This window comes from Xyrauchen texanus, chromosome 26 (genome assembly GCF_025860055.1).
Source record: "Xyrauchen texanus isolate HMW12.3.18 chromosome 26, RBS_HiC_50CHRs, whole genome shotgun sequence".
Lineage (NCBI taxonomy): Eukaryota > Metazoa > Chordata > Actinopteri > Cypriniformes > Catostomidae > Xyrauchen > Xyrauchen texanus.
The window spans coordinates 8,453,134-8,471,039 of record NC_068301.1 but is presented as its reverse complement, the minus strand read 5'-3'; the positions used below and the strand labels follow the sequence as shown (position 1 = coordinate 8,471,039).

Here is a 17,906-nt window from a genome sequence, read left to right as displayed (position 1 = left end):
CATATTTTTATATTACCCTGGAATTAGACGCTTAGCACCTCAAGAACCCCCTTAGAACCGGGCCTGTATCACACATTTCGTTGAGCAGAATATCGCACCACCGATAGTTATCGATGTTTTTTGTGGGCCAGGCTCGCATATATGGTTGCCAGATTTTGCCGGGGGGGTCACATCTATTTATCTGGCAACTTTGAGCATATTAAACGCTTGTAGAGGAGTGTTAGATCATGATTGAAGGGTCAGCGAGGCAACAAGACAGCTACCCTTGGTTACGGACGCAGCCATATTGTATTTCATTTGTGACGATACTAAAGTCTTTTTAGCAACTTAGTCAACTCGGCAGCCATCTTTGGAACCAAGGAGTTCTATGGAACTATGTAGCCTAAGCATACAAGTGCAGCTCCTATCTACAAAACGGTTAGCCAAGATTACAACCAAAGAAAATTTTTCAAATCAGCAGTAAAATCTGACAACACTGGTATAATAAATTGTGTGCCTTTACCTCAGATAACGCTAAGAAACGCATCTTTCCCAGCTTGTATAGCTAATGCGCATGCGCGTTCTCGAGTTGGACAGGCGATGTCTGTATCTAAAGGTGATTTGCCATTTTACCAAGGACTTCCTTTTCTACATCCTTTGACCGTTGGGGCTTCCAATTGCTCCCATTCATTTTATCTGAATTGACCCTCTGCTAAATAGTCTCTGGTAAAACCTGCAGCGTGCTGCTGATGCAGACGCGGACGTGCTCGTTGCCACGGAAACGGGATGCAGGCACCAGACAGACCATTTGGGAAGACTGACTCATTTTGCGAATCATTTTGTTTGGACAGTTCAGTTCTATGAACCCGTTCGAAAAACCGAGCCATCAATCAGAAGTTTTGTTTAGAAGTTGCAGTTATGACCACGTGTTCAATATTATAACAATTGCATCGAATGCTGCGTTGTTTATGGCTCCAATAATATTGTTAACGTCACTAACAATCGTGTTCCCAATAATAGCCCAATAGTAATTGTATTTATTAATATCATCAATTATTCTCAATATTGTTAACATTATTGTTCCCATCTCAGTTTTACTCCTAAACAAACCCATCCCTACAAGTTGAGTTCTCTACAAAGACTTTGCAAATCGGTTCGACCGAGTCATTAAAAATAATCAAAAGAACGATTCGTTAGCGTACGACAGCTCCAGCTGCGCACGGATGTGGCGGCATCCTACTAACCCACATTTCAACCTGAAAGCGACAATGGCGGCAAAAGGAAGATCTCCCCAATTACATATGTGCATCGCTGCGAAAAAACGAAGAATAAACGGTACATTCTGCTTTTCACATGAGTAAAATGGCTTGTATTTAATCAGCATCGCGCATGTGGTCATTCGATATTTCTACAGCATGCGCTTTCGTGTCTAAATACATTTCTATTTAGCAGTTGAATACTGCAAGTATGCTTTCCATTGGCATTATCTGAAGTGACTCGCAACAGTAGTGCTCATTCAGACAGCAGCGCGTAATGGCGCACAGACATCAGGTGAAGGTAAGGACGGTGCCGATCTGAACTTGAGCCGGTCTGCCATGCAACCCATCACAGATTGAACTCTTAAGGTCAAACCTTGATTGGGTTTATTTTCTAGTAAGATCAGGTTAAATATATCGCATTGCGAGCTTGGATGACGTAAAAGACCAGTTGACTTTGATAAATGACGGCGTGGTGAGAAACAAGACAAATAGTGCACTAATAGCGGATGCACGCCTTTCTAACGCGTTAAAGTCTGATTTTAAAGGAAAAAGCTACATTTACAAAATGCTTGTCTAATGCATAACGATACTGGTAAGATTACAAGATTCAGGCCAGTGCATGGGTGGCCAGCTATATTAAACAACAGATTTGGGGGGTAATAATCAAAACAAGCAAATACATTACACCCCCCCACCACCATTTATACCATGATCAACAGAAACATAGGCAACTGCTACATGCATGAGTTTCTGTAAAGCTGCTTTGGAACAGTGCATGTTCGGAAAAGCACAAATAAACTATACAAATACAAATTTTATTTGACTTGAATTTACTTTTTTTTTTTCTTTTTACTTTAGCAACAAAATCTCAAAGTTCTCTCTTTGCACTGTCAAAAAAAACAAGTGATATCCAGTGAATAAATACTGATTGCCATTGTCCCATGTCTGCAAACTATGTTGATTGGTTCAAACATCATCTGCAGCCTGAAACTGAAAATTTGATGGAAGGTTTGGATTGAATGCACTTGGCTTCATAGGAAATCTATAGAATGCTCCCTTGCTCCCTATTTAGTGAATGACTTAACCTCCAGTGTGCTGTACGGGTCTCAGAACAGTTCAAAATGCACCTTATTTACATCCTTATTTTTTACAAATCCTCTGAAAACAAAACTTTTCAACTTTTGGATGAACCTATTGATCTCAATGTGAAAATGCAAATATGTAAATATGTGATGTAGTCCTCATAAGCAGTCATTGTGTTTAACGGTGTGCCGTTTCGCGATAAAGTGCTCAAATGTTTAAAATGGCATATCAGAGGAAACTAGAGACACTAATCTTTTGACTCAAACAGGTTTCAGTGCAAAAACTTAATGAGGTTTCTTACCAGATGTAGTTTTGTTGCAGTTTCTCCCAAAGACACACTGTGCTGTGATCTGCGCCATGTTGTTTTGTCACAAAAGTTGAACCCTTAAATGACAGCCCAGAGTGTCCTAAGCTGAAATCAGTCAGTTTAAATGAAATTATGCGTAGCAAAGACAAAACACAAAGTCTGCGCAGAAGGATGCAGGGTTGCAAGAGGTTCTTTTTGAAAACAGCCTTTGTTATTTGGTGAAGTAAGTGGCTCAGAAATTACAGCCATTTTTCTCATTCATTTTCATCTTTTTCTTTCTCTCATCCCTCTTTTCAGTCCAATATGAAGAGTATGGAGCAGGAGTTGCAGTGTCCGGTGTGCAAAGACATTGTAAAGCAGCCCATCGTGCTCCCCTGCCTGCACAGCGTGTGTCTGATGTGTGCCTCCGAGGTGCTGGTGCAGAGCGCTGCCCGAGCTGCCCCCAGAGCCTTACTCACCCGCCTCCACCCCCAACACACGGTCCCCTCGCCAGATGCGCAGACCCATGCCCAAGTCTGACCGTGTTGATCGCTTGTTGCGCTCAGGTGAGTAAAGGCGAGAGAGTGTGAGGTTAGGTTTGAAATAGCATACCACCCATATCATTTCTGCCATATCATATTCTGTGAAAACAGTAAGAGTGCCATGGTAGTTGGCTATTCCGAAACAGCATGTATATACTTCAATGCAGTGGCAGCTTCAATAAAAGTGGGGGAGTACAGACTATAGTTTTTGGGGTCTGCAACATTGCTCACTCAAAAAAAGCTGCTCAAACTACTACTCAAACAGTGAAGTTGCTTAACAAAATATTCAGCAAAACTCAAAACTGTTTTTGCAGCAAATAGGCAAAATATGTGCTTATGAAAGCTGAAATAAATGTGTTTCTTCAGATTGCAAATAACTCTTTGCTGAGCCACCGTACACTACACGACAGCGGTGCTTTTACATAAAAAAAATGTTGGGCAGAGTTTGTGCATCAAGGTTACAACATACAAGTACATTTATAGTCTTTGATGAATCCATACAGCAATTTCCTTTTCAGGAAAAAAAAGGATTATATAAATCCGTTGTGCTGTCTCAAACATCATGTGTATATTGTATTTGTTATAATTATACGGTATATTTTACAATTATTATAACACACTTTCCGTGTGTTTGATGTTCTTTTAAAGCTTTTCTGTTTTACTTGCATTTAATAGAACAAAACAAGATCAGTGCAACATGTAACAGTTTACATATTGAATAATCTCAAATTAAATTCATTCTGTTTTTCATAGTTGTAATTATATTTGTATTTGTGAAGATGCCAAGTTATCAATTGCATGATCATTCTCTCTCTCTCTCGTGTGTGTGTGTGTGTGTGTGTGTGTGTGTGTGTGTGTTTAGGTTCTGGGACATACCCTGGTCGCAGGCGAAAGGAGGGTCCTCCACCACTCATGCTTTTCCTTGTGCCTCCTGTGGGCGAGATGTAGAACTGGGTGAGAGAGGATTGGCTGAGTGCATCAGGAACCTTATGCTGGAGAGGATTGTGGAAAGGTAATATACACACAAACAAAAACACACACAAACACATTTAAATACAAAGGGGTCCAAAAGTCTCAAACCTCTTTGAGTTTCTGTATTGCATTATTGCATTACTATATAGTTTAATAAACAATATTTTATCAGCATAAATATCTGATTGCTTACATACACTCACTGTGCACTTTATTAGGAAGACTAGAGAGAGGTCAACGGAGAATGGCCAGACTGGTTCAAGCTAACAGAAAGAATTGTAGTGACCAGAATAGCATCTCAGAATGCACAACCTGTTGAACCTTGAGGCAAATGGGCTACAACAGCAGATGACCACGTCAGGCACTTTATAAGACAATAGTTTCTAATAAAGTGCTTAGTGAGTGTAGTTTACATTGGTATGTCCCCCTTTTACTTTAATGACCGGACACACTCAAGGTGGTATGGGACAAGTTTGTGTAAGCATGGCGAACCATGTTATTGTGCATGTTTTGAGAATGTTCCAAAGAGCATCTTGTGTGCTTTAGCGAAAGCAAATAAAACCTGAACTTTTATGCAAAGTTAAAGAAATATTCCGGGTTTAATACAAGTTAAGCTCAATCGACAGCATTTGTGGCATACTGTTGATTACCAAAAACATTTATAAAAATACAAATATTTAGACAAAAAAAAATCAAGGTTACAGTGAACAATGGAAGTGAATGGGGCCTATTTTTGGAGTGTTTAAATGCAGAAATATAAAGCTTATAATTATAATAAATGTCACTTTGCAGGATCACTCTTTTTCTCTGTATCTCCATCTTTTGCTGTCTAGGTACAGACACACAGTAAGTCTGGGTAGTGTAGCTGTTATGTGTCAGTTCTGTAAACCGCCACAGGCCCTGGAGGCCACCAAAGGTTGTGCTGACTGCAGAGCCAGCTTCTGTAATGAGTGCTTTAAACTCTACCACCCTTGGGGCACTCCCCGTGCCCAACACGAGCATGTTCTGCCTACCCTAAACTTTAGGCCAAAGGTGAGCCACTTTGTCTTTAAAAAGGTCATGCGAATCTACATAATTTGACCATTGAATACCATAAAGTTTCTCTCTTTCCCTCTCTCTAGGTGTTGACTTGTCCAGAACATGAACAGGAAAGGCTGCAGTTTTACTGCAAGTCGTGTCAGATGCTTCTTTGTGCGCTTTGTAAATTGCGGCGAGTTCACAGAGGTCACAAGATCGCACCCGTCGCCCTGGCCTATCAGACTCTCAAGGTGTGTATTAAATTCAGCATCAGGGTCCATGACCCTCTCTCATATCATGTTGACATGAGTTTCTTTTTCTAGAGCATTAGTTTTAAAGGGATAATTCACCCAAAAATGTAAATTCTCTCATCATTTACTCATTTAATCCCAGGTGTGTATGACATTCTTTCTTTTGTTGCACACAAACAAAGATTTTTAAAAGAATATCTCAGTTCTGTAGGTCCATAAAATGCAAGTGAACGGTGGCCACAACTTTGAAAAAAGCAGATAAAAGCAGCATAAATGTAATCCATAAGACTCCAATGGTTAAATCCATGTCTTCAGAAGTGATATGATAGGTGTGTGTGAGAAACAGATCAATACTAATGTCCTTTTTAACCATCAATCTCTACTTTCACTTTCTTCTTTGGTTTTTAGTGAGTCACATTCTTTGAGCATATCACCCCCTACTGGGTAGGGAGGAGAATTTATAGTAAATCAAGACTTAAATAATTATTTGTTTCTCACCCACACCTATCATATCTCTTCTGAAGACATGGATTACTAGTCATATGGATTACTTTTATGCTGCCTTTATGTGCATTTTGGACTTTCAAAGGTCTGGTCACAATTCCCATTGCATGGACCTACAGAGCTGAAATATTCTCAGAAACATTTCATTTGAGTTCTGCAGAAGAAAGAAAGTCATGCACATCAGGGATAGCATGAGGGTGAGTAAATGATTATAGAATTTACATTTTTGGAAGAAGTATCCCTTTAATACTTTTTGTATTAAGTTAACATCTAAATAAATGTGAATAAATTATGTTTCATTTTTAAGAATGCAACAGCAGTGCCACCTAATGGCAGGTTCAAGTAGTGCTGCCATACCAAATTTCAGTTCAGTACTAGAATAGTAAAGGAAAGTCATAGAAGTTTTATATTATATTATACCTGTATTATATTATATTTAGGGCTGTGAATTAATGAATTTTTTTAAACTAATTCATTGCACAGTTTTCTGTGATTATTCATGGTACATAAAAAAAAACCCATTAAAATATAATCAGAAATATATTTATTTTATACGTTATCCCAAAGAACTTGCAAGAAATTAGTTCATTTATTTGAATTGTTTTAATATAAGCATGTTAAAATGTTCATTTTAATGTTAATTAGACACATTTTTAAAGGTATAAATCTTCATATGAATCACCCAGTGAACCCTTGCCTAAGACCAGCTCTTCCTGTGTTGGCGGTTACCTCAAGAATCCACTCCCGCCTGGCATTTTTCTGTGTAATTCCGCCGGCGTGGAGTTGTGCCAGGGGGTGGGGCCAGAGGGGTTATCCGTGGGGGATTGGCTGCCGCTCGCTGGGGCTGGCAGAGAATGGACAAAGTGACCGGGACCTGTGCGGTGATTGACAGGCTGGAGATGGACAGTGTTTATGTGCTGCGAGTTAGAGGCTGCAACAAAGCAGGGTTCGGAGAATACAGTGAGGAAGTATATTTACACACACCACCAGCTCCCGGTGAGGACCATTTACACACAAACACATTTATATGAGCTTAGTCTATGAACATTCATATGAAGACTCTTTAAAGGGGTCTTGAAATGTGGTTCACTGATAATGTAAGTAAAGTTTTTTTTGGCACTAAACAGTCATAATTTAGTAATATATGATCATTTTGTCCACCCTGTCTCTGACCCTCTGTCTGAAACGCTCATGTTGCGCTCTGTTAAGCGCCTCCTTAAAACTTTTATATAAATGGCCACTTTTATGATTGGCTAACATCATGCAGTCCCTCAAATTCAGCAACCTCAATCGGAAGAGAATGAATAGCCCATCAACATTATAAAACGAAATTTCAGGGTTTACACATAATGCACATCCAACACATTGCATCCGAATATACAGTATTACACTGTTAGTCTCTAGCACAACTGTTAACATTCAGCACCATACACTATCAAACAGTCATGACATTTGAAATATTCATGAATGAAACGGTTTACTTACGGTTTTGAGATCAGGTCCAAGTGTTTTTAAATGCCCCATCCTTCAGTAACAGTTCCTTTGCAAAGCTTAAATCGTATAATGATAGTTCACAAGCAATGCACACTGATATGAGCTGGAAAAACATACAATCTATGCTGATATGAGCATCCCCCCCACATATATAGTCCAAAGCATGGTGAATAGACGCCTACACATACAGCATCACATCGCTTAAAATGCATAAAAATGGTCAAAGACGTCCGTCTAGTGCATGCTTACATACACTAACAACTAAATATAGTGCAGATGAGCGAAAGAACGCATCCATGATGCATTTGTGCTCAAACCAGCTAGAGGCACAGCACCTGATGATGGCATCTCCTCTTCAGAGTTGTAACTTGATTTGACTTTTAAAAGCAGCACCAGATACATTACAGTGATCAAAGACGTCTATGTAGTGCATGTTTATATACAAAAGTAATTCAAAATAGTCCAGATGGGATCCTTTGGTGTAGTTAGGTCACACTAGGCCTGTCTGTCCTGCTCTCTCTCAGTTTATGAACTGAAGCACCAGTCGGCGGTGCCAAGGATGCGATGACGCAAAGTCAGTATTGATGTTTTTCCAATATTGAGGCCTTCATGAAATAACGGGCCCTCAAATGACATAGGGAAGTCGCGTATGTAGAGAACAAGGCATTTTTGCAGCTTTGTTTCAATAAATGCTTTTAGCGCATTAGGGGTTACATTTTTAGTTCTTAAATTTACAGGATGTTTTATAGTAGAAGGACCTCTTATATGACAAATTTGATTCCTCATGACATGACCCCTTTAAAGTCATGTTGACAACCCATTTTACCTCAGTAAAGTGATGTATTTCCAAGGATATTCAATGAAAAATAAACAAAAAGGAAGGAACATTTGATTAAACATTGAAACATCTCTATATGACTAGTGGTTGAATTTGAAGGGTTGAAAAAATTAAAGAGACTGGTGATGTCAGCCAAAAGAAAAGTTGTTTCTGAGGCAGAGCAAGTTGTTACATACTTTGCTGAAAAATTTCAAAGACATTATTTTTATTTTTTTGAGTAATGTGCACCAATTTAACATTCCCAATTTGACCAGAAACATGTATTAAAAAGTAAATGGGTCTATTTTTACTTAATGTTAACTTGAACATATACACAGTCAAGACATTATCCACATGCCAATATTTTCCATAAAGATGCTAATTTACTCATTTTCTATTCTCTTTATTCTTTTTCTTCTTTTTTTATCCTTTCACATGTCTCCCTCTCTTTACTTTGCCATGTTTTGTTTCTCGCTCTAGTAATGATAGCTCTGTACAGCCAACTTCTCTATTTCCTTTTAAAATGCTTAATGTTGTTGTGTCCCTTTTCTTTCTGTTTGTATTTCCATCATCTTGTTTTCACTATACAAGCCAGTTATTGTTTAATTCACTGTATATTTATTTCTACCCTGTGACGTAGTGAAATATTTTGATGTGAAGAGATTGTTGACCAAAGTGTTTTGTAAATGTGGGCAAAAGCAATCTTTAATGCTGTGTAATGTTTATTGATCAAAGTAAGTGAAGAGCCATGTTACAAACAATAATCCAAGGTTTGTACCATCCAGACAAAAGGCAGACATTCACGACTAAACCCTAACACTAGCTGCTATGAATAAAAACAAGTGTTTGATTGCAAATCATTTTCAAACCTTTTTATTTTATTTGAAAATATTGTTTGACGAAAAGAAAAAAACAAACATTTGGCATGTTGCATAAAAATAAAATAGACTCAGAGACTGAAGAAAATTTGCATCACATTTGGTGTGAAAAGATTTAGTGCAATCACTCGTTCGTTGCATCACTCCTGGTGTGCGTATCCCTTATCTTTAAAACAATCATAGAGTAAGTCTTTTCCTCTCTGTCTGTCTTCTGGAATGAAAATCTTCCTCCATTTGCAGTCTTGATTTTCACCCTGCTATTCCCAGAGTATGTTTCCTTGTTTACCATTTTCCTGATTGCTATATTTATGCCTTGCCCTCCTTTGCATATATCTCCTGTTCTATACTTCTATTCTTCCTTTCCCCAACCAATTCCTTTGGTGTTTTTGGTGTCCTTTCCTCCTCCTACAACCTCCTCAAAATTCCCCTGTTTTCCCTTGCTGCCATCTCCTCCCCTTTCCCTCTTTTTTTGGTCCTGGTCCGTCCCCCCTCCGCCAGTGTTGAATTTTTACCTAGATTCCCGTTGGGGTCTTCACACGGACAGACTGGTGGTGAGTAAGGAGCAGCATTGTGCCCACAGTGTGCCCGGTCTCTCCCTGCTGCAGGCCGCTGATCGCGCCCTCACTTCCTGTCACCTGACGGTAGACTTGCTTGTGGGCGATGTGGCCATAACACAGGGCAGACACTATTGGGCATGCTTAGTAGAGCCCGGCTCCTACTTGGTCAAGGTACGTTTTAAAAAGATGGTGAATAAGCTGTTCAGATGGTAAAACGTTCCCGCAGTAAAAAAGCTAGATGCATCGCAAAGATTAGAACAGAATAGGTGATCTTGAGATGAGTTTTTAAAAGTTGAAGTTCTTTTCACGTGACACAGTATTTGAAAAATGCAGCACTCATGCATGAGACACCTAGAAACGGAGACACGGCGCAACAGTCAAAGACGTTGTTCTAGTAGCTGTCATGTTTTCAGCAGTACTGCACCCTTTAGTGACAGATGACTATAAATACAGTCTTTTATCTGTCTGTTGAATGATTACTGAATGCATGATTACGGAATGCATGATTACGGAATGCATGATTACGGAATGCATGAATACGGAATGCATGTTTACTGAATGCATGTTTAATGAATGCATGATTACTGAATGCATGTTTATCGAATGCATGATTACCGAATGCATGATTACCGAATGCATGATTACCGAATGCATGTTTACTGAATGCATGTTTACCGAATGCATGATTACCGAATGCATGATTACCGAATGCATGATTACCGAATGCATGTTTACCGAATGCATGTTTACTGAATGCATGTTTACTGAATGCATGATTACCGAATGCATGATTACCGAATGCATGATTACCGAATGCATGTTTACCGAATGCATGTTTACTGAATGCATGTTTACCGAATGCATGTTTACCGAATGCATGTTTACCGAATGCATGTTTACCGAATGCATGAATACCGAATGCATGTTTACGGAATGCATGATTACGGAACGCATTTGTGCTAGATTAATCGACAATTGATAAGCTTAATCGATCAAATTATTTACAACGAATAATCGATTATTCATTAACAATTCTATAAAAAAAATTAGATGTGTGTTTGTTTCTGTTAAATTAGTTTTTTTAAATCAGCATTGTTATTAGTGGTGTTTGCTGTTAAGCATTATTAATATTGCTCATACTTGTTAATGTGTTCAAACAAACCATTAACCCTGAATATTAAACTTTGATATGCAAACATTAATGATACCTCAAAAATTATAAAACAACAAAAACATTTCAGTAGACTTGCATTGATTTTTCATGTCTTTCACTATTCTCTCTGCTCTATAGGTTGGTGTGGGCTTGGAGTCCAAACTTCAGGAATGGTTTCATCTGCCTCAAGACATGGCTAGCCCACGGTAAGAGGAACTGATGATAAAAAAGTCACCAACTACCTGCTTTGCTTCTGTCATGACCCCACCGATTGTCACAATCAACATGAAATGCAATTTACAACCCGTTTCCATAATGTGACATTTTTCAGAGTAAACAGGATATTCAATAAGAAAAAATGCAGGGTGGGACTTGATTTTATCCATCAGAAATTGATTGGATCATGAAAGGTGTGAATTTCACAGCTAAATTGGACCAGATGAAGGCGTTTCAGATGTAAAAGAACTGGGTAATTCTATGTCAAATCAACCAAATTTCAGAAACTTCCCTGGTGGACCGATTTGTGATTTTGCTTATATTTTTTCTAAGGAAAGTTAAACATAAATGATGAAGAACTTATGTGTGTGACTACTTGCAATAGGTGTAAAGAGCACCTGCTACACAGTGTGACTATTTGCACTCAAATAGTCTAGTAGCTGCCATGAGACGTCACACAGGTCACATAAACTACAACACATAGAGACAGTATCACCTAGATATCTCATAGAGACTGTGTCTGTTCCCCGAACTACCAAACACAATACCCTCACTAAATCATTTAGAAAAAATTTGATTAAGGTCAAACTTGAACAAAACAAACAAATTAAAAATAAACATCATATAAAAATAGGGCTACTAAACATTAGATCTCTTGCTACCAAAGCACTAATTGTCAATGAAATGATTACAGATCATAGATTGGATGCGCTCTGTTTGACTGAAACCTGGCTTAAACCGGATGAATATATTAGTTTAAATGAATCTACTCCCCAGGTTATTGTTATAAACATGAGCCTCGTCTGAAGGGCCGAGGAGGAGGTGTTGCTACAATTTACAGTGAAGTTTTTGGTGTTACTCAGAGGACAGGATATAAATGTAAGTCTTTTGAACTAATAATGCTTAATGTGACACCGTCAAATACAAATATAAATAAAAAATCTCTGTCGTCCTTTACCCTTGCTACAGTGTATAGATCACCCGGGCCTTATTCAGATTTCCTTAGTGAATTTTCAAATTTTCTATCAGATCTTGTAGTTACTGTAGATAGAGCCTTAATTGTTGGTGACTTCAACATTCACATAGATAATGAAAATGATACATTGGGATTAGCATTTATCGATATTCTCAACTCTCTCGGAGTCAGACAAAATGTAACAGGACCAACTCATCGCCATAATCATACGCTAGATTTAATTCTTTCATATGGAGTTGATGTTGATAATATAGAAATTCTGCAGCAGAGCGATGACATCTCGGATCATTGCCTCGTCTCTTGTATGCTGCGATCAGCTACTGTTACTCAATCTACACCACGCTATCGTTTAGGTAGAACTATTCTTTCGACCACTAAAGATAGCTTCACTAATACTCTTCCAGATCTATCTCATATACTCAATAAACCGCAAAGCCCAGAAGAACTTGATGAAATAACAAAAAATTTAAATGCAGTCTTCTCTAGCACCCTTGATGTTGTCGCCCCACTTCGATTAAAAAAAATAAAAAAATAAGCCCTGCACCATGGTACAATGATCACACTCATGCTCTCAAGAGAGCAGCTCGGAAAATGGAGCGCATGTGGAAAAATACAAAATTAGAAGTATTTCAGGGTGCATGGAAGGATAGTATCTGTAGCTACAAACACGCACTAAAAGCTGCCAGGTCAGCATATTTTAGTAAACTCATAGAAAATAACCACAACAATCCTAGATGTTTATTCAGTACTGTGGCTAAATTGGTTAGGAATAAAGCCTCAACCGAACCAGATATTACGTCACACCTCAAGAGTAATGACTTCATGAATTTCTTTACAGATAAAATTGAAATAATCAGAAATAAAATTGGAATTATGCAATCATCTGTCATAGCACCTCAGAAATCAGAGTCGACTAATTTCCCTCATGTGCATCTTCAATCCTTCGCTATCATAGGTCATGAAGAGCTAACAAAACTTATCGAAACATCAAAAGCCACAACTTGTTTGTTAGATCCAATACCAACTAAGCTCTTAAAAGAGGTATCTCCTGTAATATCAGAACCTCTTCTTAATATCATTAACTCCTCGCTATGCTTAGGACATGTCCCAAGAAACTTTAAAATGGCAATTATCAAACCGCTAATTAAGAAGCCACAACTTGATTCTGGAGAACTTGCTAATTATAGACCGATTTCAAATCTCCCGTTTATGTCAAAAATACTAGAAAGGGTAGTATCCTCCCAAATATGTTCATTTCTACAGAAAAATAGTATATATGAAGAATTTCAATCTGGATTTAGGCCTCATCACAGTACAGAGACTGCACTTATCAGAGTTACAAATGACTTGCTCTTATCATCTGATCGCGGCAGCATTTCTCTTCTAGTGCTTTTAGATCTTAGTGCTGCATTCGACCACGATAGATCACGACATTCTCTTGAATAGGCTGGAGAATTATGTTGGAATTTGTGGAGTGGCATTAGCATGGTTTAGGTCATATTTAGCAGACCGTTACCACTTTGTCTATGTAAATGAGGAATTGTCAAACCAAACAAAAGTAAAATATGGAGTGCCACAGGGATCAGTTTTAGGGCCTCTGCTTTTCTCCATGTATATGCTTCCCCTGGGAGATATTATCAGGAATCGTGGAATAAGTTTCCACTGCTATGCTGACGATACCCAACTTTATATTTCTTCAAAACCTGATGAGATTTCACAATTATCAAAATTAACAGAGTGTATCAATGAAATAAAAGATTGGATGGCCAGAAATTTCCTTCTACTCAATTCTGACAAAACAGAGGTTCTAATTATTGGACCAAAAGCTCTAAAAATAAGCCACTAAAATATAATTTGACTCTAGATGGATGTACCGTTACATCATCTTCAACAGCAAAGAACTTAGGTGTTATATTTGATACAAATCTGTCCTTTGAAAATCAAATTACAAATGTTTGTAGAACAGCATTCTTCCACCTAAGAAATATTGCTAAATTAAGGCAAATGCTCTCGGTTGCTGATGCCGAAAAACTAATTCATGCGTTCATGACCTCAAGACTAGATTATTGTAATGCATTACTGGGAGGATGTCCAGCAAGATCAATAAATAAACTTCAATTGGTTCAAAATGCAGCAGCCAGAGTGCTGACGAGAACCAAGAAATATGATCATATTAGCCCCATTTTATCATCGCTACATTGGCTACCTGTTAAATTTCGTATTGATTTTAAAATTCTGTTATCTACGTACAAAGCTTTGAATGGTCTAGCTCACGCAGTACTTAAGTGATCTTCTAACACGCTATATTCCAACACGTTCATTAAGATCGCAAAATTCTGGCCTATTAATAGTTCCTAGAATATCAAAATCCACAAAAGGAGGAAGATCCTTTTCATATTTGGCTCCTAAACTATGGAATAATCTCCCTAACACTGTTCGAGATGCAGACACACTCTCTCAGTTTAAGTCTAGACTAAAGACTCATCTATTTAGCCAGGCATACACCTAATTTATCCCACACTTAGGCTGCTTTAGTTGAGTCTGCCGGAACTAGAAACATTGAGCATGATCTCAAACTCTGCAATAAATTTAATGGCATCTACGCTTACATCTTTTTATTTGTTTCCCTGTCTCAACCTCGGGACTCCTATCCTGAGGTCACCAGAACCGGCTGGATCCAGCACCATTCCTGCTTCATGTTGGACTCCACTGCTACATGTCGCTGAATGATGATGACTAAATGCGGTCGATTGATGGACTACGATCGTGAAATACAATGCATAGACTAACTATTGCCCACAAAAGCCTTCGTCGGCCAATTGACAGGGACACTTGCATCTATGTGAACCTCTACAATTAATCTAGATGGACTTCAAAGACTTTGGTCATTAATCTTACAGTTCAAACACAATCGATTTTTACTCACTGACACCTTAACACTTAGTTTAATAATTTTAAAACATGATTTTACCTATACATAATTAATATTTACATTACATTCATAATGTTAGCCAGAGGGAACTGGCCCCCACAGTGAGTCTGGTTTCTCCCAAGGTTATTTTTCTCCATTAATCTACATCTTATGGAGTTTTGTGTTCCTTGCCACAGTCAGCCTACGGCTTGCTCACTGGGGTTATTAACTCTTTCCCCGCCAGCGTTTTAAAAAAAAAGTTGCCAGCCACCGCCAGGGTTTTTGACGATTTTAGCAAAACTTTAATGGCCCGTAGAATAATTAATTCCATGAATATATGAAGATGCTATATATCAAAATAAAGATCTGAGCCTCTGCTTTTAGGCAAATAAAAAACGATTTTATTTTATCTTCATTTGTTATTTTTAATGCCATTAAGGCATTAAAGGTAGGCTTTGTCAAAAACAACATTTCGGACAAAAAGCTGAGAAAAAGGCATTTCTATCTACATTTTGAGCTACATTCTCAAAACTCCACTTTACGTTTAAGACGATCGCAGTCTGTTTCTTTGATCAAAGAGTTACGTACTCTTTCAAAACATGCGTCATGGGTCTTTCTTACCAGTATTCCACCTAAAACACGGATACCAGGAAAATTCCGTGTTTGGCGGAAGCTTTTTCATAAACCCGGAAAATTCCGTGTTTGGAAGGGAAAGAGTTAATATAATTATCATTTAATTATTTTTAAACCATTAAAATCAAATTTTGTCTAAATTACACAATGATGATTAATCGACTTTATGGACGTTGCAGTTTTTGTCGTCTGTTAATGCTGATGTTCTGTGAAGCTGCTTTGAAACGATGTGTGTTGTGAAAGGCGCTATACAAATAAAATTGAATTGAATTGAATTGAATAGTAGAAGCACACAAATGCTTGGGATCTCTGGTTGAGTTGACACGGAATGACACAACTGCTGTTTTATTTGGAATAATATTAAATGATTAATCTAGCGCAATAAGACTAGGAATGCGTATTGTGAAAGTAAATAGTGTCAAATTTGATTTAATGATTTTGACCAATGAATCCACCCCATCTTTCTTGTAGATATGATCCAGACAGCGGCCATGACAGTGGGGCTGAAGACTCATCCGATTCCCCTCCCCCTTTCTCTTTTCTCACGATGGGTATGGGCAAAATCTACCTGCCCCCCTCTGCCAACTCCCACCACGGAAATGCCATTTACAGAGAGTCGGGCTTCACTAATGGCAATGGCCCTTGTTCACCTACTGGTGTTACATATCCTCTCCCTCCGAGGCTGGGGGTGTGTCTTGACTTTGAGAAAGGGCGTGTCACGTTTTATGATGCCCACTCGCTCCTCCCACTGTGGGAGGGACCTGTTGATTGCCCCACCCCTGTGTGTCCTGCATTCTGTTTCATTGGAGGCGGAGCTCTGCAGATACAGGAGCTCGTAGCCAATCGCAATGCAAATCAAACGCCTGTACAAAGAATCACCATCCAATCACGTGTTACGAAACTGAACTGAGGCCACTGAAAATACCAACAGATATACACAGGATTGACAGATTCAGTATTGTTTTTGTATTTACGTTTTAAGAGAAGTTTTTTTAACTGTACCCAACTTAAACCTCTTAAATATTTCTGCTCGGTTTTTGATTTTTGTCTGACATTATATTTGCCTTATTGCTGAACTGCTCACAAATGAATAATTCCTTTTGTGATGCAGCCTATATAAACCTAAAAAAATACTTAAAAAATGCATATCCACACGTATACTATATATAAAGTAGCATATAGGCAGCTTAAAAGGTGTGACCTCTCTGTTCCAGTATAGGAAATGTGCCTCAAAGTTTTTATACTAGATTTTCACTTTGTATATTATGGTAATATAATATAATATAATATAATATACAGTGTCTCACAGTGTTTATTCATTTCCAAACAGAGCAGAAACTGCAGACTGTTACACAAGGCCTTGTTTTATAACCCACATTACTACAGTAAACATCTGCTGTTTTACCCTTTAGCCATGTGCTTTCAAGACAGATCTGTTAAACTCTTTCAGCTGTTAACTGGAGCATTTATAAAGATCTTTCCCAATGTATGTCTAATCCAAGACCAAATGCTTTTTGCTACTTTTGCTTTTGCTTTCGATGCACAACACTTGATTTTTATGCTAAAATATGTGGCTTATAGGCTGGTGTAGGTATATGAAATATTATTAAGGCACACTTACCCTATAGCTTGCACAAATCTGTATTGTTGTCTAGGAATTCCCCTGTGTAATTGGAAAAAATATATATTTAAAAATGAGTTAAGTTAAGCTAGGCTAATGATGAATCTCTTCCTCTTAAACAAATGTTATGGGTTCAATTCAAGTTAAGCTCAATCAAGAACATTTGTGGCTTAATGTTGATTACCAGAAAAAAAATAATTTTCACTCATACCTTGTTTATTAAAATAAAAGGAAAAATTTGCGATTACAGTAAGACACTTACAATGGAAGTGAATGCGGCCAGTCCATTAACATTAAAATACACACAGTTTCAAAAGTATACCCACAAAACTTAATCATTATACAGTACATGTTAACATGATTTTAGTGGAATAAAATCAGGGATGCCCTGGTGTTATGCCGTTTACCAGATTATAAGATTCACTTGTATTACTTGCGTCCTCATGACAACAACGTTGTAATATTGGATATAACTCTACACAGATAAGGTTAGTAAGATACTTTTTTCACACTTAATCTTATTAAAACGTATATTGTTTACATCTCGTGGCTATTCTTTTGAAACAGTGTGTATTTTAACGTTTATGGACTGGCCTCATTCAGTTCCATTGTAAGTGCCTTACTGTAACTGCAACGTTTTATTTTTTTTAAATAAATAAGCAAGGGATGAGTCGAAATACTTATTTTTAGTAATCAAAATTATGCCAAAAAGGTTGTTGACTGAGCTGAAATTGAATTAAATCCAGAATACTTCATT

At 37.9% G+C, this 17,906-nt stretch overlaps 1 pseudogene; it reads left to right on the top strand.

The window, feature by feature from the left end:
• The first annotated feature begins 1,218 nt into the window (after positions 1-1,218).
• Positions 1,219-17,358, top strand: LOC127619460 (tripartite motif-containing protein 46-like; annotated as a pseudogene).
• Positions 17,359-17,906: the final 548 nt, after the last annotated feature.